The sequence below is a fragment of the Chiloscyllium plagiosum genome, unplaced genomic scaffold (genome assembly GCF_037043375.1).
Source record: "Chiloscyllium plagiosum isolate Xiang-an unplaced genomic scaffold, Cpla_swu_hap1 HiC_scaffold_3, whole genome shotgun sequence".
NCBI lineage: Eukaryota > Metazoa > Chordata > Chondrichthyes > Orectolobiformes > Hemiscylliidae > Chiloscyllium > Chiloscyllium plagiosum.
In genome coordinates this window covers 106,636,318-106,659,706 of record NW_028270141.1, presented here as the reverse complement: position 1 = coordinate 106,659,706, position 23,389 = coordinate 106,636,318, and the positions used below count along the sequence as shown (strand labels likewise).

The 23,389-nt window shown below is 54.8% G+C and overlaps 1 protein-coding gene across 3 annotated transcripts in view; it reads left to right on the top strand.

Annotated features, from left to right (window-relative positions):
• The window catches only part of tpbg (trophoblast glycoprotein), a 222,121-nt gene extending 199,051 nt beyond the window's left edge, over positions 1–23,070 (top strand). For 2 of the 3 annotated variants that reach the window (XM_087982347.1, XM_087982344.1), the window contains exon 3: positions 22,797–23,065. The gene's annotated coding sequence lies outside the window, so the exon portion shown is untranslated. Of the gene's footprint in view, positions 1–22,796 lie in introns of all 3 variants that reach the window. The other variant, XR_006311220.2, reaches the window with a different exon arrangement.
• Positions 23,071–23,389: the final 319 nt, after the last annotated feature.

Below are 23,389 nucleotides of genomic sequence, written 5' to 3'. Positions count from 1 at the left end.
AGTGTGTGGGGAAATGAGTTCCAGTGCAGTGTGTGGGGAAATGAGTCACGGTGCAGCGTGCAGGGAAATAAGTCCTGGTGCAGCGTGTGGGGAAATGTGTCCTGGTAGAGAGTTTGGGGTAATGAGTTCCAGTGCAGCGTGTGGGGAAATGAGTCCCAGTGCAGCATGTGTGGAAAAGAGTCCCGGTGCAGCGTGTGGGGAAATGAGTCCCGGTGCAGCGTGTGGGTAAATGAGTCCCAGTGCAGCATGTGGGGAAATGAGTTCCAGTGCAGTGTGTGGGGAAATGAGTCACGGTGCAGCGTGTAGGGAAATAAGTCCTGGTGCAGTGTGTGGGGAAATGTGTCCTGGTACAGCGTTTGGGGAAATGAGTTCCAGTGCAGTGTGTGGGGAAATGAGTCCTGGTGCGGTGTGTGGGGAAATGAGTCCCAGTGCAGCATGTGGGGAAATGAGTCCTGGTACCGCGTTTGGGGAAATGAGTTCCAGTGCAGTGTGTGGGGAAACGAGTCCTGGTGCAGCGTGTAGGGAAATAAGTCCTGGTGCAGCGTGTGGGGAAATGAGTCCTGATGCAGCATGTGTGGAAATGAGTCCCGGTGCAGCGTGTGGGGAAATGAGTCGTGGTGCAGCGTGTGGGGAAATGATGTCCGGTGCAGCGTGAGGGGAAATGAGACCCAGTGCAGCGTGAGGGGAAATGAGTCCCAGTGCAGTGTGTGGGGAAATGATTCCTGATGCAGCAAGTGGGGAAATGATTCCTGGTGCAGTGTGTGGGGAAATGGGTCCTGGTGCAGCATGTGGGAAAATAAGTCCCAGTGCAGCGTGTGGGGAAATGAGTCCCAGTGCAGCATCTGGGGAAAAGAGTCCCTGTGCAGCGTGTGGGGAAATGAGTCCCGGTGCAGCGTGTGGGTAAATGAGTCCCAGTGCAGTGTGTGGGGAAATGAGTTTCAGTGCAGCGTGTGGGGAAATGAGTCACGGTGCAGCGTGTAGGGAAATAAGTCCTGGTGCAGCGTGTGGGGAAGTGTGTCCTGGTACAGAGTTTAGGGAAATGAGTTCCAGTGCAGCGTGTGGGGAAATGAGTCCCAGTGCAGCATGTGTGGATATGAGTCCTGATGGACTATGTGGAGAAATGAGTCCTGGTGCAGCGTGTGGGGAAATGAGACCCAGTGCCGCGTGTGGGGAAATGAGTTCCAGTGCAGTGTGTGGGGAAATGAGTCACGGTGCAGCGTGTAGGGAACTAAGTCCTGGTGCAGCGTGTGGGGAAATGAGTTCCAGTGCAGTGTGTGGGGAAATGAGTCCTGGTGCGGTGTGTGGGGAAATGAGTCCCCGTGCAGCATGTGGGGAAATGAGTCCTGGTACCGCGTTTGGGGAAATGAGTTCCAGTGCAGTGTGTGGGGAAACGAGTCCTGGTGCAGCGTGTGGGGAAATGAGTCCCAGTGCAGTGTGTGGGGAAATGAGTCTCAGTGCAGCGTGTGGGGAAATGGGTTGCGGTGCAGCGTGTGGGGAAATGAGTCCCAGTGCAGTGAGTGGGGAAATGAGTTCCAGTGCAGCGTGTGGGGAAATGAGTCACGGTGCAGCGTGTAGGGAAATAAGTCCTGGTGCACCGTGTGGGGAAATGTGTCCTGGTACAGCGTTTGGGGAAATGAGTTCCAGTGCAGCGTGTGGGGAAATGAGTCCCAGTGCAGCGTGTGGGGAAATGAGTCCCAGTGCAGCATGTGGGGAAAAGAGTCCCGGTGCAGCGTGTGGGGAAATGAGTCCCGGTGCAGTGTGTGGGGAAATGGGTTCCAGTGCAGTGTGTGGGGAAATGAGTCACGGTGCAGCGTGTAGGGAAATAAGTCCTGGTGCAGCGTGTGGGGAAATGTATCCTGGTACAGCGTTTGGGGAAATGAGTTCCAGTGCAGCGTGTGGGGAAATGAGTCCCAGTGCAGCGTGTGGGGAAATGAGTCCCAGTGCAGCATGTGGGGAAATGAGACCCAGTGCAGCATGTGGGGAAATGAGTCCCAGTGCTGCGTGTGGGGAAATGAGTCCCAGTGCAGTGTGTAGGGAAATGAGTCCCAGTGCAGATTGTGGGGAAATGAGACCCAGTGCAGCCTGTGGGGAAATGAGTCCCGCTGCAGCGTGAGGGGAAATGATTCCCAGTGCAGCATGTGGGGAAATGAGACCCAGTGCAGCGTGTGGGGAAATGAGACCCAGTGCAGCGTGTCGGGAAATGGGACCCAGTGCAGCGTATGGGGAAACACGTCCTGGTGCAGCGTGAGGGGAAACGAGTCCTGGTGCAGCGTGTGGGGAAATGAGTCCTGGTGCAGCATGTGGGGAAATGAGACCAAGTGCAGCGTGTGAGGAAATGAGTCATGGTGCAGCATAAGGGGAAATGTGTCCTGGTGCAGCGTTTGGGGAAATGAGACTCAGTGCAGCGTGTGGGGAAATGAGTCCTGATGCAGCGAGTGGGGAAATGATTCCTGGTGCAGTGTGTGGGGAAATGATTCCTAGTGCAGTGTGTGGGGAAATGAGTCCTGGTGCAGCGAGTGGGGAAATGATTCCTGGTGCAGTGTGTGGGGAAATGATTCCTAGTGCAGTGTGTGGGGAAATGAGTCCTGGTGCAGCGTGTGGGGAAATGAGTCCCAGTGCAGTGTGTGGGGAAATGAGTCCCAGTGCTACGTGTGGGGAAATGGGTCCCGGTCCAGTGTGAGGGGAAACGAGTCCTGGTGCAGCATGTGGGGAAATGAGACCCGGAGCAGCGTGTGGGGAAACGGGTCCTGGTGCAGCGTGTGGGGAAATGAGACCCGGAGCAGCGTGTGGGGAAACGAGTCCTGGTGCAGCGTGTGGGGAAATAAGTCGCGGTGCAGCATGTGGGGAAATGAGTCCTGGTGCATCGTGTGGGGAAATGTGTCCTGGTGCCGCTTTTGGGGAAAATGAGACCCAGTGCAGCGTGTGTGGAAATGATATCCCGTGCAGCGTGAGGGGAAATGAGACCCAGTGCAGCGTGTGGGGAAATGAGACCCAGTGCAGCGTGTGGGGAAATGAGACCCAGTGCAGCGTGTGGGAAAATAAATCCCAGCGCAGCGTGTGGGGAAATGAGTTCCAGTGCAGCGTGTGGGGAAATGAGTCCCAGTGCAGTGTGTGGGGAAATGGGTTCCAGTGCAGCGTGTGGGGAAATGATATCCCGTGCAGCGTGAGGGGAAATGAGACCCAGTGCAGCGTGTGGGGAAATGAGACCCAGTGCAGCGTGTGGGAAAATAAATCCCAGTGCAGCGTGTGGGGAAATGAGTTCCAGTGCAGCGTGTGGGGAAATGAGTCCCAGTGCAGCATGTGGGGAAAAGAGTCCCGGTGCAGCGTGTGGGGAAATGAGTCCTGGTACCGCGTTTGGGGAAATGAGTTCCAGTGCAGTGTGTGGGGAAACGAGTCCTGGTGCAGCGTGTAGGGAAATAAGTCCTGGTGCAGCGTGTGGGGAAATGAGTCCTGATGCAGCATGTGTGGAAATGAGTCCCGGTGCAGCGTGTGGGGAAATGAGTCGTGGTGCAGCGTGTGGGGAAATGAGTCACAGTGCAGTGTGTGGGGAAATGATACCCGCTGCAGCGTGTGGGGAAAAATGAAAAAGTGCAGCGTGTGAGGAAATTAGTCATGGTGCAGCGTATGGGGAAATGTGTCCTGGTGCAGCGTGTGGGGAAATGAGACCCAGTGCAGCGTGTGGGGAAATGATGTCCGGTGCAGCGTGAGGGGAAATGAGACCCAGTGCAGCGTGAGGGGAAATGAGTCCCAGTGCAGTGTGTGGGGAAATGATTCCTGATGCAGCAAGTGGGGAAATGATTCCTGGTGCAGTGTGTGGGGAAATGGGTCCTGGTGCAGCATGTGGGAAAATAAGTCCCAGTGCAGCGTGTGGGGAAATGAGTCCCAGTGCAGCATCTGGGGAAAAGAGTCCCTGTGCAGCGTGTGGGGAAATGAGTCCCGGTGCAGCGTGTGGGTAAATGAGTCCCAGTGCAGTGTGTGGGGAAATGAGTTTCAGTGCAGCGTGTGGGGAAATGAGTCACGGTGCAGCGTGTAGGGAAATAAGTCCTGGTGCAGCGTGTGGGGAAGTGTGTCCTGGTACAGAGTTTAGGGAAATGAGTTCCAGTGCAGCGTGTGGGGAAATGAGTCCCAGTGCAGCATGTGTGGATATGAGTCCTGATGGACTATGTGGAGAAATGAGTCCTGGTGCAGCGTGTGGGGAAATGAGACCCAGTGCCGCGTGTGGGGAAATGAGTTCCAGTGCAGTGTGTGGGGAAATGAGTCACGGTGCAGCGTGTAGGGAAATAAGTCCTGGTGCAGCGTGTGGGGAAATGAGTTCCAGTGCAGTGTGTGGGGAAATGAGTCCTGGTGCGGTGTGTGGGGAAATGAGTCCCCGTGCAGCATGTGGGGAAATGAGTCCTGGTACCGCGTTTGGGGAAATGAGTTCCAGTGCAGTGTGTGGGGAAACGAGTCCTGGTGCAGCGTGTGGGGAAATGAGTCCCAGTGCAGTGTGTGGGGAAATGAGTCTCAGTGCAGCGTGTGGGGAAATGGGTTGCGGTGCAGCGTGTGGGGAAATGAGTCCCAGTGCAGTGAGTGGGGAAATGAGTTCCAGTGCAGCGTGTGGGGAAATGAGTCACGGTGCAGCGTGTAGGGAAATAAGTCCTGGTGCAGCGTGTGGGGAAATGTGTCCTGGTACAGCGTTTGGGGAAATGAGTTCCAGTGCAGCGTGTGGGGAAATGAGTCCCAGTGCAGCGTGTGGGGAAATGAGTCCCAGTGCAGCATGTGGGGAAAAGAGTCCCGGTGCAGCGTGTGGGGAAATGAGTCCCGGTGCAGTGTGTGGGGAAATGGGTTCCAGTGCAGCGTGTGGGGAAATGAGTCACGGTGCAGCGTGTAGGGAAATAAGTCCTGGTGCAGCGTGTGGGGAAATGTATCCTGGTACAGCGTTTGGGGAAATGAGTTCCAGTGCAGCGTGTGGGGAAATGAGTCCCAGTGCAGCGTGTGGGGAAATGAGTCCCAGTGCAGCATGTGGGGAAATGAGACCCAGTGCAGCATGTGGGGAAATGAGTCCCAGTGCTGCGTGTGGGGAAATGAGTCCCAGTGCAGTGTGTAGGGAAATGAGTCCCAGTGCAGATTGTGGGGAAATGAGACCCAGTGCAGCCTGTGGGGAAATGAGTCCCGCTGCAGCGTGAGGGGAAATGATTCCCAGTGCAGCATGTGGGGAAATGAGACCCAGTGCAGCGTGTGGGGAAATGAGACCCAGTGCAGCGTGTCGGGAAATGGGACCCAGTGCAGCGTATGGGGAAACACGTCCTGGTGCAGCGTGAGGGGAAACGAGTCCTGGTGCAGCGTGTGGGGAAATGAGTCCTGGTGCAGCATGTGGGGAAATGAGACCAAGTGCAGCGTGTGAGGAAATGAGTCATGGTGCAGCATAAGGGGAAATGTGTCCTGGTGCAGCGTTTGGGGAAATGAGACTCAGTGCAGCGTGTGGGGAAATGAGTCCTGATGCAGCGAGTGGGGAAATGATTCCTGGTGCAGTGTGTGGGGAAATGATTCCTAGTGCAGTGTGTGGGGAAATGAGTCCTGGTGCAGCGAGTGGGGAAATGATTCCTGGTGCAGTGTGTGGGGAAATGATTCCTAGTGCAGTGTGTGGGGAAATGAGTCCTGGTGCAGCGTGTGGGGAAATGAGTCCCAGTGCAGTGTGTGGGGAAATGAGTCCCAGTGCTACGTGTGGGGAAATGGGTCCCGGTCCAGTGTGAGGGGAAACGAGTCCTGGTGCAGCATGTGGGGAAATGAGACCCGGAGCAGCGTGTGGGGAAACGGGTCCTGGTGCAGCGTGTGGGGAAATGAGACCCGGAGCAGCGTGTGGGGAAACGAGTCCTGGTGCAGCGTGTGGGGAAATAAGTCGCGGTGCAGCATGTGGGGAAATGAGTCCTGGTGCATCGTGTGGGGAAATGTGTCCTGGTGCCGCTTTTGGGGAAAATGAGACCCAGTGCAGCGTGTATGGAAATGATATCCCGTGCAGCGTGAGGGGAAATGAGACCCAGTGCAGCGTGTGGGGAAATGAGACCCAGTGCAGCGTGTGGGGAAATGAGACCCAGTGCAGCGTGTGGGAAAATAAATCCCAGCGCAGCGTGTGGGGAAATGAGTTCCAGTGCAGCGTGTGGGGAAATGAGTCCCAGTGCAGTGTGTGGGGAAATGGGTTCCAGTGCAGCGTGTGGGGAAATGATATCCCGTGCAGCGTGAGGGGAAATGAGACCCAGTGCAGCGTGTGGGGAAATGAGACCCAGTGCAGCGTGTGGGAAAATAAATCCCAGTGCAGCGTGTGGGGAAATGAGTTCCAGTGCAGCGTGTGGGGAAATGAGTCCCAGTGCAGCATGTGGGGAAAAGAGTCCCGGTGCAGCGTGTGGGGAAATGAGTCCCAGTGCAGCGTGTGTGGAAATGATATCCCGTGCAGCGTGAGGGGAAATGAGACCCAGTGCAGCGTGTGGGGAAATGAGACCCAGTGCAGCGTGTGGGAAAATAAATCCCAGTGCAGCGTGTGGGGAAATGAGTTCCAGTGCAGCGTGTGGGGAAATGAGTCCCAGTGCAGCATGTGGGGAAAAGAGTCCCGGTGCAGCGTGTGGGGAAATGAGTCCCAGTGCAGTGTGTGGGGAAATGGGTTCCAGTGCAGCGTGTGGGGAAATGAGTCACGGTGCAGCGTGTAGGGAAATAAGTCCTGGTGCACCGTGTGGGGAAATGTGTCCTGGTACAGCGTTTGGGGAAATGAGTTCCAGTGCAGTGTGTGGGGAAATGAGTCCTGGTGCGGCGTGTGGGGAAATGAGTTCCAGTGCAGCATGTGGGGAAACGAGTCCTGGTACCGCGTTTGGGGAAATGAGTTCCAGTGCAGTGTGTGGGGAAACAAGTCCTGGTGCAGTGTGTGGAGAAACGAGTCCTGGTGCGGCGTGTGGGGAAACGAGGCCTGGTGCAGCGTGTCGGTAAATGAGTCCCAGTGCAGTGTGTGGAGAAATGAGTCCCAGTGCTACGTGTGGGGAAATGAGTCCGGGTGCAGCATGTGTGGGGAAATGAGTCCTGGTGCAGCATGTGGGGAAATGAGACCCAGTGCAGCGTGTGGGGAAACGAGACCCAGTGCAGCATGTGGGGAAATGAGACCCAGTGCAGCGTGTGGGAAAATAAGTCCCAGTGCATCGTGTGGGGAAATGAGTCCCAGTGCAGCATGTGGGGAAAAGAGTCCCGGTGCAGCGTGTGGGGAAACACGTCCTGGTGCAGCGTGTGGGGAAATGAGTCCTGGTGCAGCGTGTGGGGAAATGAGTCCCAGTGCAGCATGTGGGGTAATGAGTCCTGGTGCAGCGTGTGGGGAAATGAGTCCTGGTGCAGCGTGTGGGGAAATGAGTCCCGGTGCGGCGTGTGTGGAAATGAGTCCTGGTGCAGCGTGTGGGGAAATGAGTCCCAGTGCAGCGTGTGGGGAAATGAGTCCCAGTGCAGTGTGTGGGGAAATGAGTTCCAGTGCAGCATGTGGGGAAATGAGTCACAGTGCAGCGTGTAGGGAAATAAGTCCTGGTGCAGCGTGTGGGGAAATGTGTCCTGGCACAGAGTTTGGGGAAATGAGTTCCAGTGCAGCATGTGGGGAAATGAGTCCTGGTGCGGCGTGTGGGGAAATGAGTCCCAGTGCAGCATGTGGGGAAATGAGTCCTGGTACCGCGTTTGGGGAAATGAGTTCCAGTGCAGTGTGTGGGGAAACAAGTCCTGGTGCAGTGTGTGGGGAAACGGGTCCTGGTGCAGCGTGTGGGGAAACGAGGCCTGGTGCAGCGTGTGGGTAAATGAGTCCTGATGCAGCATGTGTGGAAATGAGTCCCGGTGCAGCGTGTGGGGAAATGAGTCCTGGTGCAGCGTGTGGGGAAATGAGTCCCAATGCAGTGTGTGGAGAAATGAGTCCCAGTGCTACATGTGGGGAAATGAGTCCGGGTGCAGCATGTGTGGGGAAATGAGTCCTGGTGCAGCATGTGGTGAAATGAGACCCGGAGCAGAGTGTGGGGAAACGAGTCCTGGTGCAGCATGTGGGGAAATAAGTCGCGGAGCAGCGTGTGGGGAAATGAGTCCTGGTGCAGCGTGTGGGGAAATGTGTCCTGGTGCAGCTTTTGGGGAAAATGAGACCCAGTGCAGCGTGTGGGAAATGATATCCCGTGCAGCGTGTGGGGAAATGAGACCCAGTGCAGCGTGTGGGGAAACGAGACCCAGTGCAGCATGTGGGGAAATGAGACCCAGTGCAGCGTGTGGGAAAATAAGTCCCAGTGCAGCATGTGGGGAAATGAGTCCCAGTGCAGCATGTGGGGAAAAGAGTCCCGGTGCAGCGTGTGGTGAAACAAGTCCTGGTGCAGCGTGTGGGGAAATGTGTCCCAGTGCAGCATGTGGGGTAATGAGTCCTGGTGCAGCGTGTGGGGAAATGAGTCCTGTTGCAGTCTGTGTGGAAATGAGTCCCGGTGCAGTATGTGGGGAAATGAGTCCTGGTGCAGCATGTAGGGAAATAAGACCCAGTGTAGCGAGTGGAGAAATGATTCCTGGTGCACTGTGTGGGGAAATGAGTCCTGGTGCAGTGTGTGGGGAAATGAGTCCTGGTGCAGCGTGTGGGGAAATGAGTCCCGGTGCAGCGTGTGGGGAAATGAGTCCTGGTGCAGCGTGTGGGGAAATGAGTCCCGGTGCGGCGTGTGGGGAAATGAGTCCTGGTGCAGCGTGTGGGGAAATGAGTTCCAGTGGAGCGTGCGGGGAAATGAGTCCCGGTGCAGCGTGTGGGGAAATGAGTCCCGGTGCAGCGTGTGGGGAAATGAGTCCTGGTGCAGCATGTGGGGAAATGAGTCCCAGTGCAGCATATGTGGAGAAATGAGACCCAGTGCAGCATGTGGGGAAATGAGTCCCGGTGCAGCGGGTGGGGAAATGAATCCCGGTGCAGCGTGTGGGGAAATGAGTCCTGGTGCAGCGTGTGGTGAAATGAATCCCGGTGCGGCGTGTGGGGAAATGAGTCCTGGTGCAGCGTGTGGGGAAATGAGTCCCGGTGCAGCATGTGGGGAAATGAGTCCCGGTGCAGCATGTGGGGAAGTGTGTCGCGGTGCAGCACGTGGGGTGATGAGTCCCAGTGCAGCACGTGGGGAAATGAGTCGTGGTGCAGCACGTGGGGTGATGAGTCGTGGTGCAGCACGTGGGGAAATGAGCCCCAGTGTAGTATGTGGGGAAATGAGTCCCAGTGCAGCACGTGGGGAAATGAGTCCCAGTGCAGCACATGGGGAAATAAGTCCCAGTGCAGCACGTGGGGAAACGAGTCCCAGTGCAGCACGTGGGGAAATGAGTTCTGGTGCAATGCATGGGGAAATGAGTCCTGGTGCAGCTTGTGGGAAAACGTGTGCTGGTGCAGCGCATGAGGAAATGAGTCCCGGTGCAGTGCGTGGGGACAAGAGTCTCGGTGCAGTGCTTGGGGCAATGTGTCCCGGTGCAGTGCATGGGGAGATGAGTCCCAGTGCAGCACGTGGGGAAATGAGTCGTGGTGCAGCATGTGGGGAAATGAGTCGTGGTGCAGCACGTGGGGCGATGAGTCGTGGTGCAGCACGTGGGGAAATGAGTCGTGGTGCAGCATGTGGGGAAATGAGTCGTGGTGCAGCACGTGGGGCGATGAGTCGTGGTGCAGCACGTGGGGAAATGAGTCATGGTGCAGCACGTGGGGAAATGAGTCGTGGTGCAGCACGTGGGGAAATGAGTCGCGGTGCAGCACATGGAGAAATGAGTCCTGGTGCAGCACATGGGGAAATGAGTCCTGGTGCAGCACATGGGGAAATGAGTCCCAGTGTAGTATGTGGGGAAATGAGTCCCAGTGCAGCACGTGGGGAAATGAGTCCCAGTGCAGCACATGGGGAAATAAGTCCCAGTGCAGCACGTGGGGAAACGAGTCCCAGTGCAGCACGTGGGGAAATGAGTTCTGGTGCAGTGCATGGGGAAATGAGTCCTGGTGCAGCTTGTGGGAAAACGTGTGCTGGTGCAGCGCATGAGGAAATGAGTCCCGGTGCAGTGCGTGGGGACAAGAGTCTCGGTGCAGTGCTTGGGGCAATGTGTCCCGGTGCAGTGCATGGGGAGATGAGTCTCAGTGCAGCACGTGGGGAAATGAGTCATGGTGCAGCACGTGGGGAAATGAGTCGTGGTGCAGCACGTGGGGAAATGAGTCGTGGTGCAGCACGTGGGGCGATGAGTCATGGTGCAGCACGTGGGGAAATGAGTCATGGTGCAGCACGTGGGGCGATGAGTCGTGGTGCAGCACGTGGGGCGATGAGTCATGGTGCAGCACGTGGGGAAATGAGTCGTGGTGCAGCACGTTGGGAAATGAGTCGCGGTGCAGCACATGGAGAAATGAGTCCTGGTGCAGCACGTGGAGAAATGAGTCCTGGTGCAGCACATGGGGAAATGAGTCCCAGTGCAGCACATGGGGAAATGAGCCCCAGTGTAGTATGTGGGGAAATGAGTCCCAGTGCAGCACGTGGGGAAATGAGTCCCAGTGCAGCACGTGGGGAAATGAGTTCTGGTGCAGTGCATGGGGAAATGAGTCCTGGTGCAGCTTGTGGGAAAACGTGTGCTGGTGCAGCGCATGAGGAAATGAGTCCCGGTGCAGTGCGTGGGGACAAGAGTCTCGGTGCAGTGCTTGGGGCAATGTGTCCCGGTGCAGTGCATGGGGAGATGAGTCCCAGTACAGTATGTGGGGAATCGTGTGCCGGTGCAGTGCATGGGGAAGCCATTCCCAGAACAGCGCATGGGACTACCAATCCCAGTGCAGCACATGGGGAAATGAGTCCTGGTGCAGCACGTGGGGAAATGAGTCCCGGTGCAGTGTGTAGGGAAATGTGTACCAGTGCAGAGAATGAGGAATCGGGTCCCTGTGCAGCGCATGGGGAAACCAGTCCCAATACAGCGTTTGGGGAAAAGAGTCCTGGTGCAGCTCATGGGGAAATGAGTCCCAGTGCAGCACATAAGGAAATGAGTCCCAGTGCAGTGCGTGGAGAAACCAGTCCCAGTGCAGTGTGTGCAGAAACCAGTCCTGGTGTAGTGCGCGGGGAAAAGAGTTATTGTGCAGCGCATGGGGAAATGAGTCCAAGTGCAGCGCGTGGGAAAATTAGTCCCGGTGCAGAATGTGGGGAAACGAGTCCTGGTGCAATGCTTGGGGAAGCGTCTCCCAGAACAGCGCGTGTGGTGATGGGTCCTGGTGCAATACGTGGGGAAACAAGTCTCGATGCAGTACGTGGGGAAACAAGTCCCAGTGCAGTACGTGGGGAAACAAGTCTCGGTGCAGTACGTTGGGAAGCGAAGCCTGGTGCAGCGCAAGGGGAAATGGGTCTTGGTACAGCACTTGGGGAACTGAGTCCTAGAATAGCGCACAGGGAAGTAAGTCCCAGAACAGAGCGTGGGAGACGGGTCCTGGTGCTGCGCTTGGGGAAGCCAGTCCTAGTGCAGTGTATAGGGAAATGAGTCATAGAGTCACAGAGATGTACAGCATGGAAACAGACCTTTCCGTCCAACCCATCCATGCCGACCAGATATCCCAACCCAATCTAGTCCCACCTGCCAGCACCCAGCCCATATTCCTCCAAACCCTTCCTATTCATATATCCATCCAAATGCCTTTTAAATATTGCAATTGTACCAGCCTCCACCACTTCCTCTGGCAGCTCAGTCCATTCACATACCACCCTCTATGTGAAAAAGTTGCCCCTTAGGTCTCTTATATATCTTTCCCCTCTCAGCATGTGGGGAAGTGAATCCCAGTGCAACGCATGGGGCAACGAGTCCCAGAGCAGCGTGAGGGGAACGTGTCCCGGTGCAGCATGTGTCGAAATGGCTGCCACTGTGGAATGAGGGGAAATGAGTCCTAGAACAGCGTGTGGGGAAGAGAATCCAGAACAGCACGTAGGGAGATGAGTCCTGGTGCAACGCTTGGGGAAATGGGTTTCAGAACAGCGTGTGGGGATATTGATCCTGCTGCAGGGCTTGGGGAAATGAGTCCTAGAAATGAGTCACTCCTGGTGCAACTCGCTGGGAAAGCGAGTCCCAGCGCAGCACGTGGGGAAATGTGTCTTGGTGCAGCGCATGGGGAAATGAGTCCCGGTGGAGTGCGTGGGCAAACCACTCCCAGTGCAGCACGTGAGGAAATGAGTCCCAGTGCAGCGTGTGTGCAAACCAGTCCCAGTGCAGCACATAAGGAAACGAGTCCCACTGCAGTGTGGGGGGAAATGATTCCCGGTGGAGTGCGTGGGGAAATGAATACCGTGGGGAAATGAATACCGTGCAGAGAGTGAGGAAGCCAGTCCCAGTGCAGCGTGTGTGAAACCAGTCCTGGTGCAGTGATTGGGAAACACGTCCTTATGCAGCACGTGGGGAAACCAGTCCTGGTGCAGCATGTCCAGAAATGAGTCCCGGTGCAGCGCATGGGGAAACCAGTCCTGCTGCAGCGTGTGCGGAAACCAGTCCTGGTGCAGCACGTGGGGAAACCAGTCCTGGTGCAGTGCGTGGGGAAACCAATCTTGGTACAGCGAGTGCGGAAACCAGTCGTGGTGCAGCGTGTGGAGAAATGAGTCCCAGTGCAGCATGTTAGGCAATGAGTTCTGGCACAGAGCATTGGGAAACCAGTTCCAGTAAAGCATGTGGAGAAACCAGTAATGGTGCAGCGCATGCAGAAATGAGTCCCAGTGCAATGTGTACGGAAACCAGTCCCGGTACAGCGCATGGGGAAATATGTTCAGGCGCAGCACCTGCAGAAATGGGTCCCGGTGCAGCATGTGTGGAATTGAGTCCCAGAACAGCACAAGGGGAAGCAAGTCCTGGTGCATCACGTGGAGAAATGACTCCCAGTTCAGCGCATGGGGAAATGAGTAACAGTTCAGCGCATGAGGAAATGAGTCCTGGAGCAGCGCGTGGGGAAACAAGTCCTGGGTGCAGTGTGTAGGGAAATGGGTCCCGGTGCAGCGAATGAGGAAACCAGTCCTGGTGCAGCGTGTGGACAAATCAGTCCTTGTGCTGCACATAGGCAAATGAGTCCTGGTGCAGCACTTGGAGAAACCAGTCCTGCTACAGCATGTGTGAAAACGAGTCCTTGTGCAGTGCATGGGGAAACCATTCCTGGTGCAGCGCGTGGGGAAATCAGTCCCAGTTGCAGCGTGTGGGGAAATGAGTTCTGGTGCAGCGCATGGGAAAACCAATCCCGGTGCAGTGTGTAGGGAAATGGGTCCCAGTGCAGTGCGTGGGAAACCAGTCCCGGTGCAACACATTGGAAAATGATTCCTGGTTCAGTGCGTGGACAACGCAGTCCCAGTGCTGCACATGAGGAAATGGGTCCTGGAAATAAGTCCTGGTGCAGCACGTGGGGAAACGGATCCTGGTGCAGCGCATTTGGAAATGAGTCCCGCTGCAGTGTGTGGGGAAACCTGTCCGGTGCAGCGCATGGGGAAACATGTTCCAGTGCAGCGCATAGGGAAACGAGACCTTGAACAACATGGGGAAATGAACCCCAGCACAGTGTGAGGGGAAAGGAGTACTGGTTCAGCTCATGGCGAAACCAGTCCTGGTGCACCACGTGATGAAACCAGTCCTGGTGCACCACGTGATGAAACCAGTCCCGGTGCAGTGTGTAGGGAAATGAGTCCCAGTACAGCAGGTGGGGAAAAGAGTCTCAGTTCAGCACGTGGGGTAACGTGTCCCGGAGCAGCACACGGGGGAATGAATCCCGGCGCAGCGCATGTGGAAACGACTCCCCATGCGGTGAAGCGTGTGGGGAAACCCGTTCCAGTGCAGCGCATAGGGAAACGAGTCCGCGAACAGCACGTGGGGAAATGAATCCTAGCACAGCGTGAGGGGAAACGAGTACCGGTTCAATGCAAGGGGAAACCAGTCCTGGTGCAGCGTGTGGGGAAACGAGTCCTCGTGCAATGCAGGGGGTAATGGGTCCTGGTGCAGTGCGTGGAGAAATGAGTCCTGGTGTATCACATGGGGAAATCGGTCCTGGTGCAGCATGTTAGGTAATGAGTCCTGGTGCAGAACATGGAGAAACCAGTCCTGGTAAAGCGTGTGAGGAAACGAGTCCTTGTGCAGTGTGTGGGGAAACCAGTACGGGTGCAGCACTTGGAGAAACGTGTCCCAGAACAGTGCGTGGATAGACGGGTCCTGGTGCAGCGCTTGGGGAAACGTGTCCTAGAACAGCGTGTGGGGAAACCAGTTCTGGTTCAGCACTTGTGGAATGCGAGTCCCGGTGCAGCGTTTGGGGAAACTATTCCTGGTACTGCACCCGTACTGGTTTCCCCACACACTGCACAAGGACTCGTTTCCTCACACGCTTTACCAGGACTGGTTTCTCCATGTTCTGCACCAGGACTCATTTGTGGGCGGCATGGTGGCACAGTGGTTAGCAATGCTGCCTCACAGCGCCAGAGACCCGGGTTCAATTCCCGCCTCAGACAACTGACTGTGTGGAGTTTGCACATTCTCCCTGTGTCTGCGTGGGTTTCCTCCGGGTGCTCCGGTTTCCTCCCACAGTCACAAAGATGTGCAGGTCAGGTGAATTGGCCATGCTAAATTGCCTATAGTGTTCAGTAAGGGGTAAATGTAGGGGTATGGGTGGTTTGCGGGTCGGTGTGGACTTGTTGGGCCGAAGGGCCTGCTTCCACACTGTAAAGTAATCTAATCACAGGGGGAAAATGAGTCCCAGTGCAGGGTGTTGGGAAATGAGTCCTTTTGCAGGACGTGGGGAAACCCATCCCAGAGCGGCGCATGGGGAAACCTGTACCAGTGCAGCGCATGGGGAAACCCGTCCCAGTGCAACGCATGGGGAAATGGGTCCCAGTGCAGCTCATGGGGAAACCCGTCCCAGTGCAACGCATGGGGAAATGGGTCCCAGTGCAGCGCATGGGGAAACCCGTCCCAGTGCAGCGCATAAGGAAACCCATCCCAGTGCAGCGCATGGGGAAACCCGTCCCAGTGCAGCGCATGGGGAAACCCGTCCCAGTGCAGTGCATGGGGAAATGGGTCCCAGTGCAGCACGTGGGGAAACGGGTCCCAGTGCAGCGCATGAGGAAACCCGTCCCAGTGCAGCACATGGGGAAACCCGTCCCAGTGCAGCGCATGGGGAAACCCGTCCCAGTGCAGCGCATGAGGAAACCCGTCCCAGTGCAGCGCATGGGGAAATCCATCCCAGTGCAGCGCATGGGGAAACGGGTCCCAGTGCACCACATGTGGAAACCCGTCCCAGTGCAGTGCATGGGGAAACGGGTCCCAGTGCAGCGCATGAGGAAACGGGTCCCAGTGCAGCGTATGAGGAAACCCGTCCCAGTGCAGCGCATGGGGAAACCCGTCCCAGTGCAGCGCATGGGGAAACCTGTCCCAGTGCAGCGCATGGGGAAACCCGTCCTAGAGCAGCACTTGGGGGAACCCGTCCCAGTGCAGCCCATGAGGAAACCCATCCCAGTGCAACACATGGGGAAACGCGTCCCAGTGCAGCGCATGGGGAAATGGGTACCAGTGCAGCGCATGGGGAAACCCATCCCACTGCAGCACATGGGGAAACCCGTCCCAGTGCAGCACGAGGAAACTCGTCCCAGCGCAGCGCATGGGGAAACCCGTCCCAGTGTAGCGCATGGGGAAACCCATCCCACTGCAGCACATGGGGAAACCCATCCCAGTGCAGCGCATGGGGAAACCTGTCCTAGAGCAGCACTTGGGGGAACCCGTCCCAGTGCAGTGCATGGGGAAATGGGTTCCAGTGCAGCGCATGGGGAAACCCGTCCCAATGCAGCCCATGAGGAAACCCGTCCCAGTGCAACACATGGGGAAACGCGTCCCAGTGCAGCGCATGGGGAAATGGGTACCAGTGCAGCGCATGGGGAAACCCATCCCACTGCAGCACATGGGGAAACCCGTCCCAGTGCAGCACGAGGAAACTCGTCCCAGAGCAGCGCATGGGGAAACCCGTCCCAGTGTAGCACATGGGGAAACCCATCCCAGTGCAGCGCATGGGGAAACCCGTCCCAGTGCAGCGCATGGGGAAACCCGTCCCAGTGCAGCGCATGGGGAAACCCGTCCCAAAGCAGCACATGGGGAAACCCGTCCCAGTGTAGCGCATGGGGAAACCCATCCCACTGCAGCGCATGGGGAAACCTGTCCCAGTGCAGCGCATGGGGAAACCCGTCCCACTGCAGCACATGGGGAAACCCGTCCCAGTGTAGCGCATGGGGAAACCCTTCCCAGTGTAGTGCATGGGGAAACCCGTCCCAGTGCAGCACATGGGGAAACACGTCCCACTGCAGCACATGGGGAAACCCGTTCCAGTGTAGCGCATGGGGAAACCCGTCCCACTGCAGCACATGGGGAAACCCGTCCCACTGCAGCACATGGGGAAACACGTCCCAGTGTAGCGCATGGGGAAACCCGTCCCAGTGTAGCGCATGGGGAAACCCGTCCCACTGCAGCACATGGGGAAACACGTCCCACTGCAGCACATGGGGAAACCCGTTCCAGTGTAGCGCATGGGGAAACCCATCCCACTGCAGCACATGGGGAAACACGTCCCAGTGTAGCGCATGGGGAAACCCGTCCCAGTGCAGCACATGGGGAAACACGTCCCACTGCAGCACATGGGGAAACCCGTTCCAGTGTAGCGCATGGGGAAACCCGTCCCACTGCAGCACATGGGGAAACCCGTCCCACTGCAGCACATGGGGAAACACGTCCCAGTGTAGCGCATGGGGAAACCCGTCCCAGTGTAGCGCATGGGGAAACCCGTCCCACTGCAGCACATGGGGAAACACGTCCCACTGCAGCACATGGGGAAACCCGTTCCAGTGTAGCGCATGGGGAAACCCATCCCACTGCAGCACATGGGGAAACACGTCCCAGTGTAGCGCATGGGGAAACCCGTCCCAGTGCAGCACATGGGGAAACCCGTCCCAGTGTAGCACATGAGGAAACCCGTCCCAGTGCAGCACATGGGGAAACCCGTCCCAGTGTAGCGCATGGGGAAACCCATCCCACTGCAGCGCATGGGGAAACCTGTCCCAGTGCAGCACGAGGAAACCTGTCCCAGTGCGGCACATGGGGAAACCTGTCCCAGTGTAGCGCATGGGGAAACCCATCCCACTGCAGCACATGGGGAAACCCGTCCCAGTGCAGCGCATGGGGAAACCCGTCCCAGTGCAACGCATGGGGAAATCCATCCCAGTGCAGCACATGTGGAAACCCGTCCCAGTGCAACACATGGGGAAACGCGTCCCAGTGCAGCGCATGGGGAAATGGGTTCCAGTGCAGCGCATGGGGAAACCCGTCCCAGTGCAGCACGAGGAAACTCGTCCCAGTGCAGCGCATGGGGAAACCCGTCCCAGTGTAGCGCATGGGGAAACCCATCCCACTGCAGCACATGGGGAAACGCGTCCCAGTGCAGCGCATGGGGAAATGGGTTCCAGTGCAGTGCATGGGGAAACCCATCCCACTGCAGCACATGGGGAAACCCGTCCCAGTGCAGCACGAGGAAACTCGTCCCAGTGCGGCGCATGGGGAAACCCGTTCCAGTGTAGCGCATGGGGAAACCCGTCCCAGTGTAGCGCATGGGGAAACCCGTCCCACTGCAGCACATGGGGAAACCCGTCCCACTGCAGCACATGGGGAAACCCGTTCCAGTGTAGCGCATGGGGAAACCCGTCCCAGTGCAGCGCATGGGGAAACCCGTCCCAGTGCAGCACATGAGGAAACCCGTCCCAGTGCAGCACATGGGGAAATGGGTCCCAGTGCAGCGCATGGGGAAACCCGTCCCAGTGCAGCGCATGGGGAAACCCGTCCCAGGGCAGCGCATGGGGAAACCCGTCCCAGGGCAGCGCATGAGGAAACCTGTCCCAGTGCAGCACATGGGGAAATGGGTCCCAGTGCAGCGCATGGGGAAACCCGTCCCAGGGCAGCGCATGGGGAAACTCGTCCCAGTGCAGCACATGGGGAAACTCGTCCCAGTGCAGCACATGGGGAAACCCGTCCCAGTGTAGCGCATGGGAAACCCGTCCCAGTGCAGCACATGGGGAAACCCATCCCACTGCAGCACATGGGGAAACCCGTCCCAGTGCGGCACATGGGGAAACCTGTCCCACTGCAGCGCATGGGGAAATGGGTTCCAGTGCAGCGCATGGGGAAACGGGTTCCAGTGCAGCGCATGGGGAAATGGGTCCCAGTGCAGAACATGGGGAAACCCGTCCCAGTGCAGCGCATGGGAAAACCGTCCCAGTGCAATGTGTGGGGAAACAAGTACCGGAACAGTGCGTGGGGAAATGAATCCCAGTACAGCATGAGGGGGAACGAGTACCGGTTCAGTGCATGGTGAAATAAGTCCCAGTGCAGTGTGTGTGGAAATGAGTCCCAGAACAGTGCAAGGGCAAACGTGTCCTGGTGCAGCACGTGGGTAAGCGAGTCCCAGAACAGTGCGTAGGGAGACAGGTGCAGCACATGGACAAATCAGTCCCGGTGCTGCACATGGAAAAATAAGTCCAGGTGCAGCACTTGGGGTAACCAGTCCCGGTGCAACATGTAGCAAAAGGAGTGCCGGTGCAGAGCATGGGGAAACCACTCCAGGTACAGCGTGTGGAGAAATGAGTCTCAGTGCAGCATATGGGGAAACGAGTCTCAGTGCAGTGTGTGGGGAAATGAGTCCTTGTGCTGTGCTTGGGGAAACCATTCCTGGTGGAGCACGTGAGGAAACCAGTCCCGATGCAGTGTGTAGAGAAACGGGTCTCGGTACAGTGAGGAAACGGGTGAGGAAACGGGTACCGATGCAGCGCATGGGGAAATGAATCCCATGCAGAGCATGAGGAAACCAGTCCGGATACAGCACTTGGGGAAACGGATCCTGGTACAGCACATGGGGAAGCGAATCCCAGAACAGTGCATGGGGAAACCAATCCTGGTGCAGCACGTGGGGAAGCGAGTCCTCATGCAGTGCATAGGAAACAAGTCCCAGTGCAGCGCGTGGAGAAACAGGCCCCAGTGCAGGAAAATGAGTCCTGGTTCAGTGCCTGCGGAAATAAGTCCTGGTTCAGTGCCTGGAGAAATGAGTCCTGGTTCAGTGCCTGGAGAAATGGGTCCTGGTGCAGCACTTGGAGATACCAGTCCTGGTACAGCGTGTGGGGAAATGAGTCCTGGTGCAGTGCATGGGGAAACCAGTCCTGGTGCAGCGCACGTGGAAACGAGTCCCAGTGCAACGTGTGAGGAAATCAGTCCCGGTGCAACACGTGGGAAAATAAGTCCCGGTGCAGTGTGTGGGGAATAAGTTATGGTGCAGCACATGGAGAAACCAATCCTGGTGCAGCGCGTGTGGAAACCAGTCCCGGTGCAGTGTGTAGGGAAATGAGTCCCGGTACAGTGCATGGGGAAACCTGTCTTGGTGCAACGCATGGGGAAACAAGTCTTGGTGCAGCGTGTGGGGAACTGAGTACCAGTTCAGCGCATGGGGAGATGGGTCCCGGTGCAGCGCTTAGGGAAACGAGTCCTAGAACAGTGTATGGGGAAACCAGTCCCGGTGCAACACATGGGGAAACGAGTCCCAGTGCAGCACGTGGGGAAATGGGTCTTGGTGCAGCGCTTGGGGAAATGAGTCCTAAAAGAGCATGTGGGGAAATGAGTCTTAGTGCAGAGCGTGGGGAAGCCAGTGCCAGTGCAGCATGTGGGAGAACCACTACAGGTGTAGTACATGTGGAAATGGGTCCTGGTGCAGCACATGCGGAAATCAGTCATGGGGCAGCCAGTTCTGGTGCAACACGTGGGAAAACCACTCCTGGTGCAGCACGTGAGGAAACGAGTCCTGGTGCAGCGCGTGGGGAAATGAGTCCTGCTGCAGCTAAATAGGAGGCAAGTCCTGGATTTGAACGTAGGGAAGTGAATCCCAGAGCAACTTACCTTGGTGCCACTGAGCGCTGGTGCTGAGTGGACTGGAGCTTGGAGCGGAGCAGGACAGTTGTTAGACTGGGGTCTGACATGGGCAATCAGACAGCGTGCTGAGCTGCTCCTATTTGAAATTCTTGACCAAACAATGTCAACCATTTAACTATTTAATACCTACCTTATTTCTAACCTTTTTTAGATAGTGTAAATAATGCTGCCACTTTTCCTTTTATTCCTCTTTTGTATCCAAAATTTGTACCTAGGTACTTGTACCTCAGATGGTGCCATTAGAGGCAGCCATTATAAAAACTTTTCATAGTACTCCTGTACTTCAGTACATGTATAGTACATGTGACAACAAAGAATATTCTATTTCTTTTCCAGCTATGCCCACCTTGAAGAAGTTCTGCTTTTCCTACTGACAGAATTTCCATTTGAGTCTTTCAGCCTGTTCACCTTCATCGCTTTCCATCTGCCTCCTAGTGTTTGATAAATTGTTTGCTAAAATCCATTTACACACCATATCCCCTTCTTCAGTGAGTGCCTCCAGCTCTGCTTTACCACACATGGATTCCAACTGAAGTTCCATCCTTCATGTTTTGAACCCAATCAGGAATGCAGGTACTTCCAAGAAATACAACGCTCCTCAGACAGCTGCTATTGCGCCCCTCCCCCACCATTCTGACATCCACACTCTGTGCCATGGACGGCAACATGCACACTCTTAACTACTCTCTCAGTCAGCACTGCATCCCATGGCTCCAGTTCCATTTCACTCTTCACTCTAACAATAAACTTTCTCTCTTCCTGTCAGGTGTTAAGTTCGCAAGCTCCAAGCACTCACAGGGACAAGTCTCCTGCTGGATGCCTCCTCCCCTCCCATCCCCTTCCCTACGAGTCTATCTCTTCTTTTTTATAGGGCTAAATATAGGATAATAGGGTAGGGCAATGGGTCTGGGTGGGTTATTCTTCAGAAGGACGCGTGGACTTGTTGGGTTGAAGGGCCTGTTTCCACGTTGTAGGGATTCCATGAAACTTCTACTTTATATCTCTTACTGAGGCTTCACCATACACTGGCCTTCCCCTCTCTGATGCTGAATAATCTGTGCTCAGCAAAGGACAGAGTTTTGTTACTTTCTACCTTGACCTCAATGAAGTTTGGGCAAGCCATGATGCTGAATGCTTCTTCCATCATTTGTGTCTCTATGCCTACTTCTTTGTCAGGAGTCCTGTCCCAGACATATAGAAAACTATTATCAAAAAGAGAAATTGCTGGAGAAGCTCAACAGATCTGGCTGTAGGTTTAGAGGAAGCAACGTTTGTTTTAGATTTCCAGTGTTCACCGTTCTTTTGTTTTTTAGTTTTGTTTTTAGTGCTAATGATGATCTTTTGAACATTTTGAGCTGCTATAGCTGGTCACCATCTGACATTGCTTGCTGAATGTACTCTGCTTGGGCGTGTTCAAAATATATGAGCTCTCTGTTGAGACTAATTTCTAATTTGATTCAACTTGATCCACTTGCAGGTCTAAAGTGCAATTGTCTGTGGCTTCCTTGAGTGGGACATGATGAATAGGTTAGCAGTGTCAAATGCGCACAAGGACGCAAGTCGTGTTTGGCCATTGCAAATGTGAAGGAATTCTTCAAAGTGTGTGTAGAAAACTTGCTCAGAACTAATTGCAGCAAATCATCAACCAATTGGTCAGGTGACGTTGTGTAGAATTGGTCATGGATAAGGTGGGTGATAAAGGGACATCACTTTGTGTGCCTTGGACTGCTCATGCACGTGTGGGCACAGTAAACCCTGAGGAGAAACCCCGCTGTTAAAGAGCAGCGAGCTGCTGCACGTTGGTGCGAGCAGTCAGTCTTAATGCCATTTGACAAGTAGACTGATTTGAAGCAATTGATTTGGCACATGTTGATTTGATATTTTTTCAGTTGAAAATAACATTATGTGTCCTTGCTGCTACATGAACGATTTGGGATTTGTTTCAAACTCACATTTGGTTCTTCTGGAGACTTTGGTGTAATCTACAATACAGAGATAACCTGCCAGATTGTCAATAATGCAATGTCTATGTTGTTGAAATATGTCCTGACTGATCATCCCAATGGTAGTCTGAGGAAGCTACATCTACTGAAAGATATTCTAAACATTGCAACTCTGGGAAAGGTGTGTGTGGACTAATATTCATTCTTATCTTGTTATTAATGTTGCGACTAATTATTGCCCCAACACAGATCCTTATGAGACATCTCTAGTCACATTCTGTCCATTAGAAATAGTGAAAGTAGGGGGAGGTTTAAGCCATTTGGCCCTTCGAGCCTACTCCTTCAATGAATATGATCACGATAGATCATCGAACATGATATCCCATTTCCACGCTCTCCCCAAAACCTTTGATATCTTTAGTTCTAAGAACCATATCTAACACCTTCTTGAAAACATTCAATGTTTTGGCCTCAACTGCTTTCTGTGGCAGAGAATTTCACGGGCTCCCTACTTAGGTGAAGAAGCTTTGCCTTATCTTAGTCCTAAGTGGCCTACACTGTATCTTTAGGCTATGATTTCTGGTTCTGGACCCCCGGGTCAGCAGGCACACCCTGACTGTATTTAATCTGTCTCATTCTGTTATGACATGTAACATACACCAACTGTCTCCTTAACCAGTTTAACAATTTGAAGTCAATTCCTGCCAAAAATGCTTTCTTTGCTTAAGCAATTTTAAAATATTTGTGCTGACTTTATATCACCTGCAAGCTTTGATTTTCGTGCTTTTTCCTTTCGTGTAACCCATAAGATTTGTTTTGGTATCTTTTGCGAGCCTTTGTATTTCACCCATGCACCAATAACTGTGCGATGCTTTGAATTTTTCATCTATGTTCTTCTTTTAGGTTTATATTGCTGCTGCCTCATCGCAATAAAAGCCTGAAGCGAGAATGTTTGTCACTTTCTCCCATTCACGCACCAGAATCGCAGTATCATCACGGAGCAGAAAGAGTCCATTTGGTCCATCGTACTTGATCCAATTCTATTGCCTAGCGCCAATCTCCAGCCTTTTCCTTATATCCTTGCACACCATTTCTATTCAAAAGGTCATCTGATTCCCTCTTGAACGCTATGTTCTACAGCATGTATTGTGATATGATTAATATTAAATAAATGCTCACAAACTATTCATTAAATCTGGCTTATTTTTAATTATTATTGCTATTAATTATTTTTAAATCTAATATGGCATGCCCCATTGTTGGTTCTAGGAAACATTGCTGAAGACCATCTTTCTGTTATGACCTCTTAGCCTTTTCTGCTTGCAGAAGAGAGCACACAGCTTGTGAGAGCGTGAAACATAGAGCAGGGGGAAGTGGGGAATTGGCCATCCACTGGCGGACACTTTGTTAGCCATTGACAATCCATCATTACAGGGAAGAAGATCTTGTTTCAGGAGGCTGTAGATGTCGACAGTGACAGCCTGTGTCCTCTGCAG